Source organism: Artibeus jamaicensis, unplaced genomic scaffold (genome assembly GCF_021234435.1).
Source record: "Artibeus jamaicensis isolate MK-2021 breed Jamaican fruit bat unplaced genomic scaffold, CSHL_Jam_final contig_444, whole genome shotgun sequence".
NCBI classification, from domain to species: Eukaryota; Metazoa; Chordata; class Mammalia; order Chiroptera; family Phyllostomidae; genus Artibeus; species Artibeus jamaicensis.
In genome coordinates this window covers 10306336-10327932 of record NW_026521831.1, presented here as the reverse complement: position 1 = coordinate 10327932, position 21597 = coordinate 10306336, and the positions used below count along the sequence as shown (strand labels likewise).

Sequence of the window (21597 nt, the reverse complement as noted above, 5' to 3'; positions counted from 1 at the left end):
CCGACCCCCTCCTCTGCACACTCCGCCCCACCACGCCACACGGCGGCCCTCATGGTGGCAGCGGGGGGGTCCCAAGCTACAACATGACCTGGGACTGGAAGGGTAAACCTATGCAGTTCTGGCTGCGTTCTAGCAAGCCCGCCCCTCCAGAGAGCCACCGCACAAACACAGCTGGTATTTTTATCCAGTGATCTCTAACACGCCTCGGATCTATGTCTCAATTTATTCTAGATGCGAAAAGAGGGTGCTAGATACCGTGCCCCCCTGAGCCCCCGACAGAACACTCTCCAGCAGGGAAAGATACGTGTATTATTAACAGGGCTGTCTTAAAACACAGAGTGATAGGAGAAAAAGCGATTTGCAGTTCTGTGAGGTTTAAAAATATACAATACAAAGCGATATATTATTTAACAAACATAAATCTGTGTCATAAAACATAAAGACACGCGTGAGTGATTGGAGAAATTCGAGCTAGTGACTCCCTCTGGGGCAGAGGAAGGGCAAAGGCCCGCAGGCAGGGCTGCCCGGGGCGATTCAGCCCTGTTCGCAATGGGCTTCTTTGTTTCTCCACCTGGGAGGAGCCTGTATGGATTTCTTTTCCTGCCTCGAATACTTCACATACACACACTAACATACCACAACCCACCTCCACAAGAGAAACAGCAGAGCTGACGAAGCCATGAGAGCAGTGGCCGTCACCATCAGGCCCCGTCAGCTCTGTCCACACCCCCGGGGAACGGGGGCCGGAGGAAGAGGCACTGGCCGCGCCTGCAGGTAGATGCTAAGGTAGCACTGGCTTGGTTTTCTTCTGAACAGGAGGAAAAGCTACTAAACCACAGAAGCAGGGAGAATTAGGATGAATAAGGCAAAACAAGCATCCAAGTGGAATTTCCAGCAGCAAACCAGGGAAAGGCTTTTAGAACTTACTCTTGCCAGAATAAAACCTAAACTACTGCCTTTTTAAAAAATAACACCATCTTTTCTATTAATTACCTCTGAAGGAAGATTCAACAAGCGCTCGTAGTAATGCATTCCAGTGTCTTATAAATCCTAGAAAGTTTAAATGCAGTGGAAATTTTAAGTCAGTATATTATCACTATGTGTGGTCTTTAGAAACACAGTCTGTATTGTTTACTGATTCCCTTGTCCAAACCAGGCACCTGAAACATGACTGTAATCATAGAACAGTTGGTACTGCTTCACTTAAAAATATGTATTTTTAAACTTTCACATATTTTAGTAAATTGCTAATGTTTAACAACTTCCTTCTTCCAGAAGAGAGTATTCAGACGATAAACCCCTTGGACCTGACGCACACACAGACCTCCAAGTCACTTCTTCATGCCTTGCGACCCCCACGAAGAGGAACAACTGAAGACTACATCACACTGACACTCACTGGCCTTCAGACTCTGTGTTTGGTCCTTAAAACCATTTTACTCTCTGTAGCACAAGGGCAAACAAGATGTTAGCAAAGGGCGCTGAGCCCTGATTGAAACAGTAGCTCCAGCCCGGCAGAGCGGCTTTCTGATGGGAGTCTGCCCCACTTTCTGCCGCCTTTGTCTAGAACGGCCCTGCGGACTCGCCAGGTTCCTGGGCCCAGTGCGGACTCAGGAAAAAATCCGTTGGGCTGCATTTAACTGATAATTAGAAGCAAACAAGGGAAGATGGTGGGATCCAACAAGGGTACTGGCCACTGGCATGACTGTGGACACTGGGAGTGGCCCAAAAACCTACACGTCTTGAGGACTCTAATGCCTTTCTTTAAACTTCACCTTACTTTTTACAAGGTTTGCAACCTTATAGAGAGTTACACAAATAATATTAATACAATATAAGTATACAAGTGATATAAAATATATACTATACCAAAATATAGAAAATATAACAGTAATATAATAAATATAATACAGGTGGGCCTCCATGAATAACGACGCATCATCACACCCCTGCCTACCTTTAAAATCCCACCTCAGCTCTTCCTCTTGCTCATTACAATCCTGCCTTTCCTTTTGCTCCTCAATCCTGGCACGCTCATATCTGATTCGGGGCCTTTCAACTGCTTTTCCTCATTCTGGGTGGTTCTTCTGCCAGGTGGTAGGCAGCTTTTCATCATTTAGGTCTTATTCAAATGTCCCTCAAAATGTTAATCCCCCCATCTAAAACCGCCCGTCCACTCATTCCGTCATTTACCTGGTTACCCTCCTTGCCTCTCTTGGAAGTTAGCCTGTTTGCTCAGTCACTGTCTGCCTTCTCACAACGGAACTGTGACCTTGGCAGCAGGGACCTTGTTGGCTTTGTTCTTGGCTCTGCCCCTAGCATCCAGAAAGATACAAGGCACACAGTAGGTGCTCAATAACATTTCCTGAATGGATACATGAGTGCGTGCCTGTTCAATGTAAAAGTCCTGAATCTCTCTCTTTTTTAAAAAATTTTAAAAGATTTTTTTAATTTATTTGTCTTTAGAGGGGAAGGAGAGAGGGAGAGAAATATCAGTGTATGGTTGCATCTCATGGGTCACCCACTGGGAACTGGCCTACAACCCAGGCATATGACCTGACTGGGAATCAAACCGCAATCCTCTGGTTCGCAGGCCTGCGCTCAAACCACTGAGCTACACCAGCCAGGGCAAAACTTATTTATTTTAATTGTTGTTCAAATACAGTTTTCTGTCTTTTACTCCCATCCCAGCCCACGCCCCCACTGCTCCCCACCTCCCTCCCATTTCCACCCCCCTTAGTTTTTGTCCCCGTGTCCTTTATACTAGTTCCTGCAAACCCTTCCCCTTTGCCCCTGAAATTCCCTCCCCCTCCCCTCTGGTCACTGTCAACCTGTTCTCTATTTCAGTGTCTTTGGTTATATCTTGCTTGCTTGTTAACAAAAAAGAAAAAGGAAATGCGTGTATCTAAAGCAATGTGTATCTTAATGACCAACTAAAAGATATTTTGCATGCACTTCTAACAATTCGACCAATGTCAAAGAATATTAAATATTTTGTCTGTAATATTTGCAATAAAACAAAGATTAAGTCTATGAAAGACAGCAATATGCTCCTTGTGTATTTTAAAATTTCATTTAAAAATAACTTTTAAACATTAAACATTTTTAATATAGTTGTTGAACTGTTGAATATTTTAGCATTTATCTTGTATAAAATATTAAAAAGAAGGGGAAAAATAAAATAAAAGTCCTGAATCTCCAGGTTTCTAATCTAAGACTGCAGCCATGTATTCCCTATTTTATCAAATTCAAAACCCTGTAACGCTGTGTTTACTTAAAAGCAGGGGAGAGCAGAAGAAAATGGAATTCTCAGAATGAACATCCGAGACCAGCTGAAGTCCCGGAGATCACTGAAGTGAATGTTGTCATTTAATTTACATATTTTCATCACACTGATCTGAGTCATTAAAAACTAAAAATAAACCCTTTCACTATTTTTACACCAGGCACTAATTTAATTATATTCTGTTCTTAAAGCTCTTACATTATTTTCTATCCAAATTACCATGTACTTTTCCGGCAATTGATATGAGCTCCTCAGTATGTCTGCCGCAGGTATTCTTGTGGTCTGAGAAATAGTACCAGGTGAAATGCACTGGGAACATATCACTGAGTAAAATGCCTAGGAAACGGGAGGCTTCCTCTCAGCCAGAAAAAGGAGACACAACACATTCAGTCGGTCGTTAGGAGCAAAAGCCCATGAACAGGCTGAGTCTGCGCTGTGCACAAATCCGATGCTCCTATGCGTCTCCTAGAATTTGAACAACTCTGTTCTACTGAATACATATTTAAAGGGGAAAGCTACCTCTTAAAAAAACAAAAACGAATTCAAGAATCATTTAAACACAATTACACTGGCACAGTTTCCAAATCTGTTGTAAGCTGTTTTGTCCAACTTAAAGGTAAACTCCACATCTTTCAAGCTGACCTGCTACAGCTATTAGGTTTTATTTTCATTTAAAAAAATGTTATTGAACTTGTTGGGGTGACATTGGTTAATATAATTATATAGGTTTCAGGGGTACAGTTCTATAACACATTACCTGTACACTGCATTGTGGGTCCACCACCCCAAATCCAGTCTCCTTCCATCGTCATTTGTCCCCTTCACACTCTTCCACTCCCCCCCACCCCTCTTCCCCTCCGGTAACCATGAATTTTTCTTCTTTGCTTAATCCCTTCACCTTTTCCACCAGCCCCCCAACCTCTCCCCACAGCTGTCAGCCTGTTCTCTGTGAGTCTGTTTCTATTTTGTTTATGAGTTTATTTCGTACAGCCCCAGAACCATAAAAAAAGCCCCACTTTTATAAAAGCAAACATCATTCTGTCTGAAATGAAGTTTCATTTTATAACTTCATGCATTTGGGGGGCAAAATAACACCTATACTTCTGGACGCCATTGTCATTCTCCATGCAAGAAAATGTCACGGGGCTGCAGCAGGAGCTCGGAAGTGAAATACACAGTGTCAAGTGAAGACTGTTTTGCTATTTGGCAAATACAGAGCTTGTTTCCACACAATGGGTAGGAGACAGAGGGAGAGGCAATTTCAGCTGTTTGCAAACCAAGAACACAAGGTTTTTTAAAACTTAGGCTTGTGAAAATATTAGCATTTTAAAAAGCAATGTTAGCTTTGGATTATGTTCAGGAAATTGTAAGAGACAAAACAGAGTTAATGTATTAAGGCGTGTAAATCATCACAGTTTCTTATCTACTTTTAAGACCATTTCAATAGAAATATAAACTTGAAGAATGCACTGACTGCAGTTCAAGAAGCACCTCAAACAGACCTCCTCTCCAGTGTGCACGCAGTGGGACCACACAGCAGCTGATGGGTCAAAGGCTTTGTGTCAGAAGGGACCCTCTCTGGGGGGAGGAGGTAGATTCCCAAGATCGCCTTCAGGCACGGTGATATGCTACTTTTAGCTACATTCTTTGGTCAAAGTAAGACACAAGTCAGCTAAGATTCAGAGAGTAGAGAAATAAACTGTACCTCTCGACAGGAAAAAGGCCAAGCCAGTTTGCACAGGGCTTACTGACAGGCTTGAGGAGTTGTGTCCATCCTTACAAATAATGCCCCGCACCCCCCCCACTCCCCACCCTGCAATCTGTGAATGCATGCGGTCCTTTTCCAGTGAAGTGGGGCTCCCAATAAGAAGGTTTGGGGGATTAATGGGAGATCTTAACTCAGTGAGTTCAATGTGAGAGATTTATGACAGTTACCACTAACACTTCAACACTCACACATGCACAGGGGGCACGGGAACCTGCACTTTCGCGTGTACAGCAGTGTTCCAGATGTTCGTGTGGGGTCTAGGCCCCACCCCTGCACACCCTGGAGCAGCAGATCAGAACCGGGAAGAGCTGGGCTGCGATGCAAGGCAGGCGGCCCGTGCTCAGCGAGATACGAGAAATGCAACACTTATCGTCACAGGTGCTAAAAAGACAGATGGTCACTGCGTAATGGACTGATCAGAACGGGCAGTAGGAGGGGACCCGACCTCCCACGTGCAGTGGAAGGTACATCCCAGAAAGGAGTTATCAGGGGCCAGGTGGGAAAAGGGCGTGATGTGTTCAGGGAACTAGTTCATCAGTTGGAGAGAAGTAGAAGAAGCGCGGAGGAGGCCAGGAGCCGAGGGCAGCCACCCTTGAATTCTGAGTCAAGGAGTTGGGCCTGTAGCCTGTCCACTGAGAGGGGCGAGACCCTGCACTGAAGTGACGGAAGAGGGCTGACGGCAAAAAGACGCTGAACAAGCAAAGGGACTCGGTGACTAAAGGGAGTAGAGCAAAGACGGAAGAAAAAAATCAACGATGGCTGCGAGAACGAATCTGAGAACATCACGGTATCACTGACAGAAATCAGAGAAAGAGCTGACTTCAGGACCAGGGTAGTGGCTTTCCCCGTCAACAGGATGAACTGAAGGTGACGACCAGCAACCTGAAACATTCCTGCCACTCATTAGCTGTGAGACGTTGGGAAAATCATCGAAGCTCTCCAGGCTCAGTTCTCCCGTCTGTGAAACAAGAATGACAGCAGCGCACAGACCTCTGGGTTGTTGTGGGGACTGAGTGACATAATGGCGATGCTGGGCACTCACCGCAGCACTGAGATGCGACGGAGGTATGTGCCGTCACTGCCAAGTTCACGGTCTGGCAAAGAGCCCGATCACTGTTTCTTTGTCACCTGAACTCATGACTATCTGATAAACCTCTTACTGGGTCTTTTTCTTTTCTCTCTCTCAACACAACAGATACTTTAAAACATTCTATTTAGTAACAGTCCTTGTAAGTTTTCCACGGCATTTGGGTCTGAGCAATTGATAATCCACTTCTCCGACAAGTCCATCACAGCAGGCCACTGCAGCAAGCAGGCCAGCTGACCCGTCAGGGTGAGACATGAACATCTGACAGCTGTGGTCTGTCCTGGATCCTCCTCCGATCCGGAGTCGGACAGGCCTCCCACTGCACCACCGGTCGCCCTGCGACTACAGTTTTTCCTAAGAAGCATTACCCAGTAGTTTAAATGGGGCTTCGGTACAGTGAGAAGAACCGAAAGAAAAAGACTACATATGACTTCATAATAATGTGCAAAATGCTAAGGGATCTCGTTGACATGAAAGGTTTCTGTCCTCCTTGTCTGGGATTTTTAAAAAGATAACATTAAACATTATAAGATTCTATAGTAATAATGTAGTTACAAGGGGGACATGAGTGAAGGTGAACCTCGGGTAAGTCTGAGAATTGAACACTGTAACTATCAGCGTACCAGGGAGCGATAAACAGATATTTGCCATGTACACAGTATTAATAGTACATGTACTATTAATTATAATTTTCTTTAAAGAGTCGAAAGACAAAAGACACAGGAATTTGATTCTTTACATCAAGGTATTTAAAGCTGGAGGAGGCTGAAATCCCGGGAGGTTGAGTAGAGTGGCCTATGTCGGTTCCCGCTCACGGTGGGGGGGGCCCAAGCTCAAGGAACTGACCGACAGCCCCGTGCACACACACTGTGACCCCCCGAGGGACGAGGAAGAGCTGCAGAGAACCCGGAGCCGGACAGTTCTGTGGTTTGTTTCAAGGTCTAACAACAGGCTGAGCGGAATAGACAGATTCGGAGAAACGTGGTCTTCAATGATTTGAGCCGTAAATGTTTCCCACTGGGATGCTTAAACAGGTCCTGACGGTCTAAAATATGGATTTTTTCATCCATTAATGCAGTCACATTTAACAGTGTTGCAGTATGAGATTTTTTTTGATATTTTTATCAAAAGATTTTATGACCAAATTGTCAGAAATCAAGGGGGAAAAATGTACAGTTCAGCCAGTGTTTTCATATATCCACAGCCTTTGGTCTATGAAAAGGGCTATAGCCATAGATTATATAGCTCTATTTTGGACTGTGAAAATTTATATGCTGTCCAGATCTTTATTCCATTGAAATGGAACTGGAAAAAGGCCCTTAAAGAAAATGATTTCCTTTGAAATCTGTAAACTGTAGTAGATCTGACTGATAAAGAGAATTGAAATCCCTTTCAAGGGGGCTGCTGGGGAGAGATGCATAAGGGAACCCGGAGGTTCTGCCTCGAGTAGTGGGTATGTCTGCTTGTGCTTCCAATCTGGAGTCAGGCTGTCTGGGTCAAGGCCAAATTCCATCACCAGGACAACCTTAGCCAAGTTACTTGGCCACTCTCTGCCTGTCTCCTCCTCCTCTACGAAATGGGGGTGATGTCAGTAGCCCCCTTCAGGGGCTGGTTTGTGCATCGAATGAGTTGAGATGAGCTGGCGGGTGGAACAGGTCTTGGCTCACAGTAGGCACTTGTCACGTGTGAGGTGTTCTGCTCCCTTACCTCACCAGCTACATTTCCCCTCCTTCACCCACTGGCCCGTGCTGCTGCCTCTCCCCCAGACACCGTTCCCCCTAAGGAGTCTACAGGACAGGATTCAGTCATTAAGTTCCTGGACCGCCCCGGCTGAAATTAAATCCTTACCCGTGGTCACTCTACGAGATGGTCGCTGCCTGATTTGTGGCCCCAACACCTCCCTTCTCAATTCCTTGCACCTGGCATTTGCTCAGTAATGGCTTGTGGAATGAATCAACATGCAGAGATGTCCTCCATTGCCTTGTCGACTAGTAGCTGTTATTGTCGCTATTGTCAAGGAGGAAAAATGCTGGTCTTGGAGGCCCCAACCGCAAAGTTGAGGCAAACATCATGACTGTCTTCCAGAATGAAGCATAGTGTATGAAATGCAAAGCTAATTTAATTTCATGAAAACTAAGAACTTCCGGAACAAAATCAGCACAGAATGAAACATCAGATTTAAAGCCCACTTGGTCTGCACCCTGACTGGGCAGGGTGCGTAACTGCCGTCATCTCTCAATTACCCATAGTAAAGAGGAGTGGACCTTTCAAGATAAAGACCCGTTTGGCTGTGACAAATTATTCCAACAGTCAAAGCCTTTCATGTTCTCCTGCCACTTTTTCTGGAACAGGCTACACACCTTCATAAAAACATTAACAAACATGAGTGTCCACCATGGGCCAGGCATAGTGCTTTTCTCTGCATTCACTCATTTAGTCCTCCCAACAACTGTATGATGTAGATTCTCTTAACATCTGTAGTTTATAGATAAGGAAACTGAGGCACAGAGAAGTAACTTCCCCAAAGTCTATTGGCTAGTTCAACTCATTTTAATTCATCTTCCCACCTTTATCGTCCAATATGGGGATGCAGTGGGGATCGGTGTGGAATACCCAGGATACTCAGCTGCTAGTTGGAAAAGGAGGGGCCAGAGGAATGGTCTCTCTTTCGGCCAGCCAGGTCTGGTCTGGCTGCCAAGGAAGGGCCCACCATGAGAGTTACAAGGAATTTCAGGGGTCAGAGGAGCTCAGGCTAGATGCAGGCTGACTCCAAATCCTGGGGGACCCAAGCTCCTAGGCAAAGCAGTGGACTCTCTGGGCAGCAGTAATATGGGAGACCCAGTGGGCGTTCCAGGTGACACACTCACTTTAGGGCAGGTGCCAGCCAGGGGCTTGGGAGAAGCTGGCCTTCAAGACAGGAAGCTAGAAAAGGAGAGTCAGGACTTGGAACAAGCCTTCATGCTAATCAGGAAAATGCAAGACGCTGGACATGCTGAGCCAGACTGCAGGGATAAGGAGAAGGTGAGTTTGGGAAGGTGGTCCCTGGGACCAACCTAGAGAGAGGCCGCCCATGCCACCTTTAAGCCATTCTCCACACTGCCATAGGAGAGGTCACATAAAACATTTCAGTGGCTCCTAAATGTCCTCAGGATGAAGTCCAAACTTCTCAACAGCTTGTGAAGCCCTTCACAATCAGGTCCCTGTCTACCTCTCCAAGCTCATCACTCCCCATCCTCTGGCCCTGCCCACCCCACCCAGACAAGGGAAAAATATGTGTATTCAAGAGCAGACTAGCCATCCTGAACAACTCTCAGTCACCCAAAGCGTTCTCCTACTGACCTCTGCGGAGGCGCTCTGCCCAGAACACACTCTCCCTCTTTGCCTGGCTATTTCCATCCTTCAGGGCTCACAGCAGCATCACTGTCTCGGTGCCCAGGCTGTACTGCCATCTTTCCTATATATTCCCACATGCTTTGGGGCCATCTTGCAGGATTAACCATCTTGGATTCTAACTACCTATCCCCCCAACTAAACTATAAGCTCCTAGAGGGCAGGGCAGTGTGTGTTTTGCTTATTGTCATGTATTCCCAGTATCTGTAATGAAGTAGATACAAACACATATTTGTTACCCAAACAAAGAATGACATAAGGCCAAGGGGAGAAGTGCATAGAGCAGAGCCACCTGCTACGGCCACTGGAGGGCACAGAAGCAAGAGGGTATGTTAAATATGCACGTTAAATATGAGGTGAGAACCACAAATACCTAGAGAGCATCTACATTTCAGGCAGTGATCTGAAAGCTACATCCAGCGTGTCCAATGTAAACACAAGAATACAGACGCCCATTGAGTACCCATGCCACTTCGAATGTCGAGAGCTTCCCCGGGAAGATGTGAGGTTCTGACTCCAGAGTTTTTATCTCATGGGGAGATGCAAGAGGAAAGACAGAGAAGGGAGAACCCAAGGACTCGGAAAAGTCCTCTACTACCTCTTCCGAACCAACGTGAGCTTACTGACTGGGGAGCAGAGGAAAACCAAGAACTAAACAGAGAGAGCTGGGTATCAGGATATAACATTAGGGTGTGGCAAAGGCCTGTTTTGGTTCAGTCATTAACCAAAGTGCACTTAGTTCACATGCTGTGGATCAGGCTCGGGGAAAACAAGACAAATTAATCTACAGCTACTCATTTTGTGATAGCCTAAAGCAAACAACTTTTAGCAATACTGTGAAGCCAGCTAATAAAATAAATAGAAAGGAAGTCGAAGGCTTTAAACATGAAAATTTGGGGGGAAAAGAACTGTACAAGGCAAAACAGACAAAATACGAAGCTAACCAAACAAAAGCTAAATCCAGTAAATCGGCACTGCCGTGTGCCCTGGAGGACTGCCAAGGAGGGTGAATTTCAACGAAGAGTTGCTTCTGCCACCAGTTCCGAAAACTTCAGCTCCAGAAAGGCTGCAGGAAGGCTGCAGCCGCTGCAGAGTGGCTGGGGAGCATGGGGCGGAGGGGGAGCATGGGGTGAGAGGCAGCAGGTCGGATGCTACCTCAGGCGGCCCGCTGCCACGCCAAGCACCCCATGCACCCCCCCCCCCCACTGTAAGAAACCAGTCCAGGTCATAGATGGGAAATCTGCAGCAACCTCCTCTTCTCCGTGTGCAGATAAGATGACCATTTAAATACCTCTAAGCTACCATCCTAGTATCTAAAGTGTAGAGATGAGCCAGTCCATGTGGCCCAAGTAGAACAAGGCATGGGCAATTGTCTGTGCACCTGGGTGCTGGGAACAGGGTCCCAGCCCTGGGCGCAGGCATTGCTCTCCGTGCAGTTTTGCCCTGGGGCAAACTTGTGCCAGGCACAGAGCTGGGCCCTTTACCTGAATTGTGTCTGAGAACCCTCTCAACAACCCATTATTATCTCGATTTTATAGCTGCTCACGCTGCAGATAAGGAAGCCAAGGCAAGGAGAGATACTTTTCAAAGGGATCCCAGCAAATCAGCAAAAGAGCAGAGAGTTGGACCCGGACAGGGTTATTCCAGGGTCACTTATTAATTGCTGGCATGGCACCTGCTATGAACTACACTAGGTGAAACTGGGATATGATGGAGTCTTTACGAGTAATAATAAGGAAGACTAAGAATTCCTTTCACTTAGACGGTAAAAAAGTCTTGAACTTTATTAGCCTTTCACAAAGAAAGGAGCCCTGCTCTTTAATATTACCATATCTATCCAGCAAATATTTAGGTTGTTCAAACCCCTAAGGAAACTAGCAAAACAAAACAAAAGGAGAATTGATATTACATAGCTCAGGGGCTCTTTTTGGTTGGCAGGACCCCAAATAACAGACTTATTCAGTGCCAAATACTGGGAGGCTGAGAATATGAAGTTCCTTAAAATTTCCTTAGCATGGCATTGCTTTTCCCTTGAGTTTTACATTGATCTCTTTATTGAGATTTCTGTACATTAATATGTGCTTTTTTTTTTAATTTGACCCATTTTCCGATGGGACTGAGGGGGGAAAATCACAAATGCATACTTAAAGCCACAAAAATATTTAAATTCTCCCCATTTTTCTCACACATTTTTAGTGCTTTCTATTTCAGATAAAAGATAAAAAGTCGTGTGCACGATTAATTGTAAGGATGAAAGAAGGCTGGGCAGTTGCTTAAGAAACGAGAACAACAAAGGAATAAACTACTGCAGGCATCACCAGGACTGGAATGACACTGCTCTGTGTACTTGATTTCCATGGCAACTAGCATCGGGAAGATGAATGTTTCATAGTCACTCCGCGCTGCAGTGCACGTCTATAAATCAAACTTGCATAAAGAGCACAAGATTTCTGCTGTGGGCTGTACTCAGAGCTGGTTTATTTTCCTCTTACTGTATAATTATGGAAAAGAAGCACAAAACAATAAGGTCACTTTTAGTGGGGAACAAACTCAGGAATTACTGATACACCTGCGGCCCAGGATGCCATTCATGTAGCAAGAAACGAGAAGCAGGCGAGGCAGAGGCTGAATGAAAACCCTGCCTGCTTCTTCTGCAGAGCTTGGACGCAGGCGTGCATCCACCCTGGTGGAGGGCTGCGGTTCCCAGCTGGCGTGCTCCCCCGCCCCTTAGCTCTGCACCGAAATGTGCATCGGAGCACCTTAATTAACTGCCTTGCATGCAATCGAAGTTTTCATTCTGATAACTGGGCAGAAAGGATACTCTGTGCTCAGTGTGAAAGTTTATTCAGGCTGAGCAAGCATATGCTTGTCTTTATGTACGCTGAAAATGATGCATCCTGTAGATAAAATAAATAACGCACGGCACTGAGTTGGGGGTCAGGAGGGTCAGGGGACTCGAGTTTTGATCCAGGTCTATGCAACTGTGGGTAAGACCTCCGTTTTCTGAGCTGCGGTGTAAGAGAGCCAGCGTCTGTAATGGCCAAAGTCTCGGCCGCCATCTGACTCCATGATTCTGGAATCACGACATCTCAAAGGTCTGAATCTACCAGTTGGATCTAACCAAAGATGTTATTTGTGCCATTCCTCAAAAAATATATATCTTATACTGTCATACTTTTTAAATACTATGCTGGCTAAAGCACCTATTAACAGTTTTATTAGCCTTCTGAAGCCTTCTTCAGAAGCCTTCTTTGGATTTGTTTCAACTTTCCAAACAGAATATGCCATGAAAATTTTAATAAAACAAATTTAATAAAAATTTAATTAAAAGTTCTAAAAATTTTTTTATAATTTTACCCTCAGTCTTATAATAGTATAAAAGATACAGACATTTAAATAATCCTCCTGTTACACAGAGAGGAGCTGCCGACCAGGTCCTGCTGGTGGGAAGCAGCCTGCTTTGCAGTCTGCAGCTCTCAGGCGTGTGGTCTCCATGCTCTCGGGGGCTCATCTTTGGAAGAGTGACGCTCAGCCAAAGTTTGCGGAACGAGTAAATGGATGAACGAGCTCTGAGTAACGCCTTCGCTACACCTTTCCGCAATCTGCATTCCCTTCCTCAGTCCTAAATGCTGAGGCAGGTTCAGACCAACACATAACTATCCTCAGGACAGACAGGCCAGTGCCTCAAAACTGGATACAACCGGTACCTCTCGTGCGGGTCCGGGAGTCTTTAGAAAGTCTCCAAGGGACTTGACAACCTAGAAAGATCTTTTCACCAGCAAACGCACGCTGCAGGGTCAGACGCACTGAGCACCTCGGGTCCTGAGGCCCTGCCCACTCTGCAGGTAAGGGCAGGCTCAACCAAGGGGACAGCGGGGACTCCCGAGGGGCACCGGGTGCCTGGTTCAACGCTCACACCAACTCTGGGGAAAAGGTGTTAATTATTCCTGTTTCACGAGTCGGGCGAACTGAGCTGTAAAGAACTTATATAAGTGACTACGGGACAGTGATGAAATACGTGAGGAAATTCAAAACCCGCTCCCCCGGATCCAAGGCTTCTGGCTGCCTCTCAGGACACACTCAACAGCAGACTGTTGCTCTGGTGTGGACTTCTCAGATGTGAAAAAACAAAGGGCTAGAGAGGGTTCGACAGACAGCAGTGCTAACACGAATCAGTGTTTCTTCACTCCAACTCTGGCACCTACGTAGGACCAGGAACACCGCTCTAGGACACCTCCATCCCCCAGACGGCAAGCTCAAGGCCATTTCCAGGATGGAGCCAGATATTGCACAACATGCAATTTACAAAGCGTGAATTGTATGAGAGCCAATGACACCTCTACAGTTTACTAGGAGTGTATTCTGCTGTCCGCCAAAGAGAGGTTTGGTCCCTAAGCTCAGAAGGTGCAATAATTTGGCCATATATTTTTGGTACTAATTTTTTAAAAACTAATAAGGTACCATTTATTAGGAAAGGCTCCAGGTTAACCACCTCTCCTTCCAATTAATTTCTTATCAGAGTTGTTAGCACCACCAACTGGAGGAAGAGATCTACTACAAACTTGCTTGGATCTCGATCTGCTTAGTTCATTAAGAGAGGATCATACATTTAGTTCACATTTAATTTACAGCAAAGTAATTTATTTCAGCCTCTAAATAAAATTAGAAATTACTTTCCTTGTCAGTCCAATAAATAATAATCCACTTTGGCTTTTCAACATAAGAAGGTATATTTTGGTTAGTAAGTCATTAGAGAAAACAAACTCTACCCACTAAAGCTAATATCACTTGTTCTACCATAAGCTCACGCTCCAAAAGCAAAGACTAAGAACTACTAATGAAAACCGGAAACTAAGAGAGAGAGAGAGCAAAGTAAATGGTATGGAATGCTATAGTAGCCCACAGTGTCTACATAAGGCATTAATTTAATAGAAAATAGAAATAAGGAGGGAATTACACATTTAAAAATTTTTTGAGCTTTTCCCACCAAGATTCCTGACCCAGAGAGGGACTCTGCCATCTGAGACGGGCCACGTGGTGCCGTTTTCCTTCCTCCCTGTCTAATTGAGCCACATCTCGCAATGGATGCCAGCAGATAGCACAGCTGAGCCCTGGGGGTACAAACCTGATGTCTGTACGATCAGTCAATCTCTGAAAACAAGTATTCCCGGAGAAGTCCAATTTTCCCCCAGGATAACCAATCTGTGGATACAAGTTGTTTACGAAAAGTACATCCAGCTACTTGTTGTCATGACACATTTGCAGCCAGAATAAATGACACCACCCTATAAAACTTGTAGAAACTTCTCTACCAGACAATTAGCAAGAGAAAAAGCCTGAATCCAGTTACCTGAATCAGACCCTGGCGGCAGGGTTCTGCTGATAGTTTTCTCGTGGAGTATAAAACTACTGGAATAATTGTATGATGGTGGAAGTTTACATCTCTACACAAATGTGTGGTCAAGCTCATATTTTTTAAAGATTTTATTTATTTATTTTTAGAGAAAGGGAGGGAGAATGAGAGGGAGAGAAACATCAGTGTGTGGTTGCCTCTTGCACACCCCCCCACTGGGGGCTGACCCACAACCCAGGCATGTGTCCTTACTGAGAATCGAACTGGCTCAATCCACGGAGCCACACCAGCCAGGGCAAGCTCATAGTTTTCAAAGCCTCTGGTCTGCGATTTGAAAACCCAGTCAAGAAGACAATTTGTAACAGGCCCAGGTAAAATTAAGGCCCAGCAGCTGATCCACCCAATTTGAACACACAAACTTTGATCAACCTCATTCTGTTCCTTTGCTCATTTACTTATTCATTGCTCATTGATTCCTGTATTCACTGACTGCTCTCTCTCCACCAAACACTTAAATTTCTGCAAAAATGGACCATGTGTGAGACTCTCCTGCCGCCCTCTCCTCTCCTTGGATGAGAGCCTCCATAGAGACGCCATCTCCAAGTCAGGAGGGTTTCCATGCGGAAGCACACAGCAGACACGGGGAATCCCAACAAAAAGAAGACTGGGGTTAAGAAAAGTGTTTTGTAACTTTTTTCTTTCTAAATACATTAACACGATTCCTGAATGACACGTAATGCTAAATGTGCTTAGACATTTTCTTCTAAACTGTAAATTCCATCTACCATATCACTGTTATTAGGCAGTGGTAAATCAAAAGAGCCAGGAAAGGAAAACCAGGCAGAGGCCATGACCTTGCCTATGAAGCTGAAGGCAAGGTCACGTGCAGCGAACAGCAGTGGGAAGGGTTTGGTAGAACCATGACAGAGAGCAAGTCAATCTTATCGTGTGTCACAAAGCTAACGAACTGACTCGGGGTGCGGTAGCAAGAAGGACTCGAGGCTCCTCAGGAAAATGCAGGCCACAGGTCCATGAGGAGACAGCAATGGCTCACATGCCAACTGTCTGCCATCCCTGAACTGGGGAGTCGAGGACAGGTGACTTCAAGTTCTCCCAGATGGCAGGCAGTGGGGTATTACGTGACTCGAATTACATGACAGGACTCCCAGACCGCAGCACTGAAAGGTAGGCACTTAGAGTCACACACAGGACCAGGGTGGGGAACTGTGCACAGAAGATGGGCTCGGGCAGTCCAAACCCTGTGGTCAAGCAGGCACAAGTTTCTGCCTGAACAGAGAGGTTGGTCCCATTCTGGGATGGACAGCCAGAGGATCAAGGTCGGCAGCAGGGGATCTAAGCAACAGGATCCAAAAAGGCAGAGAGCTACAGAGCTCACCGATCTCTCAGACACTGTACTTGATGAGAGAGGGAGAGGGAAACTGACTGTGGTGTGTGTGTCGGGGCGGAGGTCGAGGTGACTGCAGAGAGGCAGGTGGTACGCTTGCTCCAGGTCTCAGGTTGCGCAGAGCATGCCAGGTAGCACAGCCCACTAAGAGCTCGAGCCCTGCCGTGTAGCACCACAGGCTGCTCAGAACCAAGGTGGGACCTCTGGACAGAGGCACAGTCTGAGGCCAGAGTGGTAAGTGAAGACAAAGAGGGGACAGCGGTATAAACTTCCTTGGGTCTTAGCCACAGTTAAGGAGAACAGAGGTGGGGGTTGGGGAGGATAGAGAAGGGGCAAGAAGAAAGATAGGGTCCAATGTCAAGAGTCCAGCAGCCGTGTTTAGCCACCAGAAACCAGTTCCGGGCTGTACAAATCTAAGTCCCACGGGCAGGAGAGGTGTGGAAGTGAGTGATGGGCAGGAGAGAGGGGTGGGAAGAGCTAAAGGGTATCAGTATCAGTGCCTGTGCTGTCTCTCCTGGTGACAGGCAGAGGCGAGGGAAAGAGCAGGAACTAACCGGCGCCACACGAAGTCTGTAGCGCTTGCAATTATTATTTCGCCCTGATTTTCCCCAGCAGCAGGTTGCAGCCAAGGCGGGAAGACAAGCAGATAATGTGGGCAAGCTGGAAATGATAACACACAATGGGCAACTCACAGCAGCTGATTAGAAGGGTGTTCCAAGGGAATCAACGTACGACCCCGCCTTCTAAAGGGACAGTCACGGATTCAGGTTAGCATTCCCACCCCACTTAATACGATAAAACCCCACTTACTGATCTTAAAATATATTCTGTTTTTCCAGGTTACTTGGCACCATACTCTGCCACTGCAACAGATTTCCAAAGGCAACGTGGCACAGCACAAGGCTTCCCAGCAAAGCCTGCTGCAGCTTCACGCGATAAAAACGTCGCATGGGCTTCCTTTTGTACGTTTCTGTAAACAGTTCCTTTTGTTTACAGTGCAGACAATCAAGTGAAATCTCAATAACAACCCAAACCAAACCAATTCGCGTGAACAGGGGAAAGCTGCCTAATTATGCGGCCGGTTCGTCAGCGGCACTTCTGGGCAGGGAGAACATGCCTCGCTTCCTTACCTGCACGCCAGGCGCTCGGGGATAAAAAGGCGTGGTTCCTGCTCTCAGGACGTTTATTCTGTTTAAAGGGAGTGAGAGGGGAAGAGAACAGTGGTTAAAGGGACCAGCCTAGAAGTCAGCCTGCCCCAGGGTGAATCTTGGTTCCATTACTCTCCAGCTGGTGACCTCGGGCAGGTCCTTTGACCTCTCCAGGCCTTTCCTTCATCTGTAAAATGGGAGTGGACAGAGCCCAACCCATGCGGACCCTGCGAGGATTCGGCACCGCGTCTGGTACATACTAAATAGTCAGCAACTGTCAGAGGCCAGTGTTACTGTGGTTACCATGATTAGATGTATTAACGTGGCAAGTGCTACAGGAGTTCTGAGGAAGAAGAAAGAAATTCTGTGGGCTGCAGTGATCAAAGGCATGGATCCCATCTAGCTATGTGGATGGGAAAGTCAGACGAAGGGAAGAGAAGGCAGTGACCCCGGCATGAGCAAAAATGCTCTAAGAGAAACAAGACAGGACCAGTATGCAGCAAGGGTGTCAGGAGTGTGGACTAGGATTTCTGATTTGGGAAATGCCGGGAGACATGCTGGAAAGGCATGTCAGGTCTCCCTGCATGTAGGGGCCCTGGATGCCAGGCCAAGGAATCTTGCCGTTACCTGGTAGGCAATGAAGAGCTACGGAAGTCAAGAAGTAACATTAAAAAGCCATGCTGCTCTGATTGGTATGGCTCAGAGGACTGAGCACCAGCCTGCAAACCAAAGGGCCACCAGTTCGAATACCAGTCAGGGCACATGACTGGGTTGCGGGCCAGGTCCCCGGTGGGGGCGTGCCAGAGGCAACCACACATTAATGTTTCTCTCCCTGTCTTTCTCCCTCCCTTCCCCTTGCTCTAAAAATAAATAAATAAAATCTTTTTTTAAAAAGTCATGCTAAAGTATTCTCGTTATCCAAAACTTAACTAGAAGAGTAGCCGGTGATTTTCAAGCTTTAATGTATGTATGGATTACCCAGGGATCATATTAAAGTAAACACATTGGACTCAGCTCATTTGGAGTGAGGCCTGAGATCAGGCATTACTTATAAGCTTCCTAATGCTGATGCTGCTAGTCTTTGGAGCAGTCTTTGAATGACGAGAATGCGCCTATTCAAGGCAGGCTGTTGGAGGAGAATGTTTGATAGGAGGTAGGTAGACCAGGTGGACGAACGTGAGGTAGCAAAGGCACAGGTCAACCTGTTATAGATAAAAATGTTGTACTGGCAATCTTTGGTTTTGATTTCAGGTTATACATTCAAAGAATAACCTAAACTTTCAAGTGTAACTCTTCATTCTGACCCCATTTTCTTCTTGACATCTTAAAACAATGTTACTTTAAATATATCATATAAAATAGAACATTTTTTACTAAGTATCAGTTTTTCTTATTTTATAAATACACGCAACATTATCAAGATTTTCACCCAGAATTTACCAATCTACCACAAAATCAAAACATAACCAGTGGATTCCTGTTTCCATAAAGGAAAATGGCATGAACACATCCATGATGGGCAGCTATTAATAACTTCAAGGATGACTGAAAGGGTCAGCACCATTTGGTCATAAGAAAGAAACCATGGCAGCAGTCCCTTATGTGACAGTCAGATTAAAAGGAAAACAGCCTTCCTGCTACCAGAACAAGAACAGTGTACCCGACCATATATGTAGATGAGAAACTGGATACACTGGCCAAAACACTTGTTATAGTGACATTTCAAAACTCAGCCCTGGGTTGGGCAGCTGTCAAACCCAGTGACTTCTTCTTGAGAGCAGGCTGTGTGTCACACTGAGAGCCCACATCTGTATTCCTGCCGGGGTGTCTGTGACAGGCAGAGAGAATAAAGGGGGCTTCCAGTCCACTCTCCGTGACAGACAGCCCCATCAGTGGGTTTCGGAGCTGGAAGAAGCCTGGCAGATCATACGCTGTGACACCCCCACTTCTGAGACGAGGGGAGTGCGGGCCAGGAAGGTTTAGTGATTTGGGGGAAGTCTGGCAGGTGGCTGAGCTGGGACGAGGTCTCAAGTTTCCCGATTCCCAACCCTGGGGCTTACTGCACTACGAAACCTTAATACGGCGCCAGTGTGGCATTTGAAGAGTAAAACAAAAATACGTAACAAAAAACATGTTCACCACATGAGCCACTCATCTGCATAAAATGCAGTCATCTATCCAGCACGTACGGACTGCGCTGTGGGCAGTGTGATGATGAATACCCTGCTTTGCCCGCTCACGTTTGGCTCATGTTCTGAGACTGGAAGTGATATGTATACACCAATAACTACATGGAAGCATAAACAAGAAAGATATTTGTGACAGATTAGGAATTTAAAGCAGAAGCTGGAGTCTACTTCCTTGCAGGGGGTTGGAAGGTGGTGGGTAGGGTAAAGGGTAGGGCCTCTTTCAAGAAAAATATCTTAACACCTGGGCCTTGAAGGATGAGTAGAATTTGCACCTGAATGTGTTTAACATAAGATAGGACTACAACATCTGGAACCCTGAATGTGAAAGAGATTAAATAATATATCCTTGATGACATGAACTAAGTTACCTTCAACGAAGGAATAAAAAAAAAACACATTCTATTTGAAAATCTACATAGTAAAGTCATCACTTGTTTTCTGGTCCAGCTTCCAAGCTGTAATTCCTGCATCATTAGCTCTAAAGTCTCTGCTGGTAAAAGGATTATCCTCAAATGCAAGGATATAATTTTTGTCCATGGAGTAAAATGGATTAAAAACCATCTGAAAAACAAACATTTTCTTAAAATGATCAGACGATAATTATTTCTATGGCTGGATTTTTAAAGTCCAGTTTTGTTCCCAGAGAGAGGAAACTCTGAGCTCATCTGGAAAAGCTTACACAGATCCCTGCTCCCCAACGGGACCATGTGCAGAAGGATAAATAGAAAACAGGATCTCCGACAATAAAATCCTGAGACAAGACAGCAGAAATAAAACTAAGGCATTACCACTGCGAAGAAGATACACAAACTGTAAGATAAAATTGAAATCTCAAGAAGTCTACTTCTCCAGCCACTACACTCAATCACCAGGTAGAGCTAGTGACTGCTATGTATGGGGACGAAGGACAAAATGGGATTTCCAGTCTTTTTTTACACTTTTTCTACACAGGAGCATGTAGATACTTCCAGATCAATAATCGTATTCACCAACACAGGTCCCCACTATAACAACGGAAATTCTGTGGAGGTCACATGACTCCATTTATAAGAGAATCATTTGGATGCATGAAATAATGACCAGGAAATTCTAGCTAGAGATTGTCCAAGACATATGCAATAACTCAGCTGCCGGCAGAAAGGAATTGCAGGAAGTTAAGGAACACAATGAGGAATACCATTGCAAAAGAGAAACAAATGACTTGCAAAAGTGAATGCTATCCTAAATCACTTTCCTATGGGACCCTGGGCTCTGTAAGACTCTTCCGTTGTGTGTTTGCTTTACCCAAGCTCATGACAATCCTTCCCCTTACAATTGGCTGCGATGTGAGGCACATATGAATACTTCTGCCAAGAGAATATCCATGAGTCCCTCTTAAAATTGCCTAACCCCCACCCCCATTGACACTCTGACACTGAAAATGTATTTAGTCGGCAAGTCACGATGCTCTTACCTTCCACCAATTTTAAATACCCACAAAAGAAGAAGTATACGTTCCATGTAATATGAAGAATGGAATTCTTACACCAGAAACATCAGCTATAACTTTGAACGTCTCCTGTCGTGACTAGAGAGCATCTTGGTGTCCCCATATTTCCACGTTACATCGGCATCTGACAACCCCGTGCCCTCAGAACTTGGGTGCCGGGTCAGGGAGTGGGCTTTCTGCACACCCCCGTTTGGGGTTGGGAAGCAGGAGGAGATTCTCAGAGCTTTTTGCCGATCGACAGGTGGTGGGAATGTGCAAATCTCAGTGCTCACGAGGAGATGGAGAAGGCTCCTCGGGGTGGAGAAGTAAACATTGTACAGAGAAAAACGCCAGCCAGAAACCACAGGGTGTGCCAGCGGGCTGAGGCGGGAACAGACCGTATGCCGCCTTCCCGATGACGGCGGAGGCTAAATCGTGAACGGAAAACGTCCCCAAACTAAAGCAGAATGGGGCCATCGGAGATTAATGCGTATTTTAATGTT

General features: G+C 45.7%; 1 protein-coding gene across 2 annotated transcripts in view; it reads right to left on the bottom strand.

Annotated features, from left to right (window-relative positions):
- EFCAB11 (EF-hand calcium binding domain 11) overlaps positions 1-21597 on the bottom strand; it is a 123822-nt gene that overhangs the window by 78703 nt on the left and 23522 nt on the right. The window contains exon 6 of one of the 2 annotated variants that reach the window (XR_008391805.1): positions 647-828. The exons of the other annotated variant lie outside the window; for it this stretch is intronic. The gene's annotated coding sequence lies outside the window, so the exon portion shown is untranslated. The remainder of the gene's footprint in view (positions 1-646; positions 829-21597) is intronic. 2 annotated transcript variants of the gene reach the window in all.